This window comes from Psittacula echo (genome assembly GCF_963264785.1).
Source record: "Psittacula echo genome assembly, chromosome: 2".
In the NCBI taxonomy this organism is placed as follows: domain Eukaryota; kingdom Metazoa; phylum Chordata; class Aves; order Psittaciformes; family Psittacidae; genus Psittacula; species Psittacula echo.
In genome coordinates, this window is record NC_137737.1 from 27552563 (window position 1) to 27556111 (window position 3549).

Sequence of the window (3549 nt, forward strand, 5' to 3'; positions counted from 1 at the left end):
ACCAGCTACTAAGAAGGAGAAAAACTGACTGCTGCTGCTGAACCCAGGACAGTTAGTTAGAGAGTTCCCATATGATGTTATTAGTTAAGGTCCACTAAAATTTTGTAAAATAACTGACTTAAAAAGAAATAAACAGTAACATCAGCCATTGTCTCAAGACACAGACTAATAAAAACCAGAGTGACTCTTCATAATTCTGGAGTTATTTCTTTTTTCTGTGTTTCATTTAGTGGGAGATGCCTCACAGTTTCCATGCATGAATGCAGTAAGAAAAAAACCCCATGGATTCCTTTTTCTAGCCTTGTTTGGTTCATATACAGTTCTGGAAAATATTCCTCTGTGGCTAGTATTCTCCTCAAGAAAATCAAACTTTTCTGACAATACAGTAATCACAATCTAGCTCATACAATCTTGCCTCTGTTCCTATTTGTAATTTGCTTAATTAATGGAGAGGATCACAGGAAATTCAAGTGATGGCATCCAAAAACCTCAGTGTTTAAAATTCTTTTTTTTTTTATTACAATTGTTGTTTTTTGATTGTTTGTTTGTTTTAAGACTGGTTTACCGTTTCCCTCCTCACTGTCACATTAACATCAAGACTCATAAAGAACACTTTAAAGGCAACATTATAATACTATAACCCTGTCTTTGCCTTTCGTTTCTCTTACTACATCTGCACCTCCTTCTTCCTCTTTGCAAATCTTGGATATTGATGCAGTGAAAAATCCACACTGTGGAGATCTCTATTCTGATGCTGATAGGATGCAGCTGAAGGTAAGGAGATACTTTAGACCAATATATTTAAAGAGATTTATTACTGTGCTATTTGTAGTAACTGATCCAGAAACAGGCAGCATCAATACTGTCATGCTAGGCATTGCATAAAGTCAGAGCAAAAAGCACTTGTCAAGATCTTGAAGCAACTACAGAATTCAACTGTAAAGGGCACAGAGATACTTTTCTTCTATGCAGAAAGGTCACAGATGTCCACTAATTTACGACTGTCACAGTCCCTTTCATCATGACTGTTATTTTAATACCATTAGCCATCTGATTCTGCAAAAGCAGCTCAAGTACCATGGACCTTGTTCTCCCTCAAAAAAGGACTGTACACACATGAATATTTATAATCCACAGGACAAGTCAAAGTGATTGGCATGAAGTAAGGCACAGAAACTCCTGCATTCTAGCCCTAGTCAATGTCTCAGCCATCTCTTATACTGGCTCCTCCTGTGGTGGTGAACACACAACAGTACGTATTTTCCTGAGCTGAGGCTTCATACTGACCCAATTACCTTATTTTACAATCATAGAACCATAGAATAGTTAGGGTTGGAAAGGACCTTAAGATCATCTAGTTCCAACCCCCCTGCCATGGGCAGGGACACCTCACACTAAACCATGTGTCCTGGGTTCAGCAGTAGCAGTCATTTTTTCTACTGGTGCAGTGCTGTGTTTTGACTTTTGGCCTGGGAATAATACTGATAAAGCTGATGTTTTCAGTTGCTGATCAGAATGTTTACCCTGAGCAAGGACTTTGTGAGTCTCATGCTCTGCCAGGGAGGAGGAGAAACCGGGATGAAGCAGGGACAGGACACCTGACCCAAACTAGCCAAAGAGGTATTCCATACCACAGCACGTCATGACCAGGATGTAGAACTGAGAGTCCCTGGAAGGGCTAGATTGCTGCAGGTTGGGAGTGAGGTACCGGTTGGTGAGCAGTTGTATTCTCCTTCCTTGTTATTTCCTTTATCATTATTATTATTGGTGGTAGCAGCAGTGATTTGTGTTATACCTTAGTTACTGGACTGTTCTTATCTCAACCCATGGGAGTTGCATTCTTTTGATTCTCCTCCCCATCCCTCCAGGAGCAGAGGGAAGAAAGGTGGCGGGGGAAGTACACTGCATGGTTCTAATTTGCGGCCTGGGCTTAAACCACGACACCATGTCACCCAAGGCCTCATCCAACCTGGCCTTGAACACCACCAGGGATGGAGTATTCACAGATTCCCTGGGAAACCCATTCCAGTGACTCACCACCCTCACAGTAAAGCACTTCCTCCTTATATCCAATCTAAACTTCCCCTGTTTAAGTTTGAACCCGTTACCCCTTGTCCTGTCACTACAGTCCCTAAAGAAGAGTCCCTCCCCAGCATCCTTATAAGCCCCCTTCAGATACTGGAAGACTGCTATGAGGTCTCCATGCAGCCTTCTCTTCTCCAGGCTGAACAGCCCCAACTTTCTCAGCCTGTCTCCATACGGGAGGTGCTCCACTCCCCTGATCATCCTCGTGGCCCTCCTCTGGACTTGTTCCAACAGTTCCATGTCCTTTTTATGTTGAGAATGCCAGAACTGCACACAATACTCCAAGTGAGGTCTCACAAGAGCAGAGTAGAGGGGCAGGATCACCTCCTTCGACCTGCTGGTCACGCTCCTTTTGATGCAGCCCAGGATACGGTTGGCTTTCTGGGCTGCGAGTGCACACTGCTGGCTCGTGTTAAGTTTCTCATCGACCAACACCCCAAAGTCCTTCTCCACAGGGCTGCTCTGAATCTCTTCTTTGACCAACCTCTAGCTTTGCCTGGGATTGCTCCCACCCAGGTGTAGGACCTTGCACTTGGCATGGTTAAACTTCATAAGGTTGGCATTAGCCCACCTCACAAGCGTGTCGAGGTCCCTCTGGATGGCATCCCTTCCCTCCAGTGTATCAACCGAACCACACAGCTTGGTGTCAACAGCAAACTTGCTGAGGGCGCACTCAATCCCCCTGTCCATGTCACTGACAAAGATGTTGAACAAGACCGGCCCCAACACCGATCCCTGAGGGACACCATTCGTTACCGGTCTCCAGCTGGACATTGAGCCACTGACCACGACTCTTTGCGTGCGGCCATCAGCCACTTCTTTATCCACCGAGTGGTCCATCTATCAAATTGATGTCTCTCCAATTTAGAGACAAGGATGTTGTGTGAGACAGTGTTGAACGCTTTGCACAAGTCCAGGTAGATGATGTCAGCTGCTCTGCCCCTGTCCATTAGTTCCATACCCCTATCATAGAAGGCCACCAAATTGGTCAGGCATGATTTCCCCTTAGTGAAGCTATGCTGGCTGTCACCAAGCACCTCATTGTTTTTCATGTGCCTTAGCATTCCTTTCAGGACAATCTGCTCCAAGGTTTCGCCAGGCACACAGGTGAAACTGACTGGTCTGTGACTCCCTGGGTCACCCATTTTCCCCTTCTTGAAAATGCGGGTTATGTTATCATTTTTCCAGTCATCGGGAGCTTCACCTGACTGCCATGATTTTTCAAATATAATGGACAGTGGCTTAGCAACTTCATTTGTCAGTTCCTTCAGGACTCGCAGATGGATGTTGTCAGGTCCCATGGACTTGTGTACGTTTAGGTTTTTAAGATGGTCTCGAACCAGATCCTCTCCTACAGTGGGCCTAGGGTCTTCATTCTCACAGTCCCTGCGTCTGCCTTCCAAGACTTGGGTGGTGTGGTCAGAGCCTTTGCCAGTGAAGACTGAGGCAAAGAAGTCCTTAAGA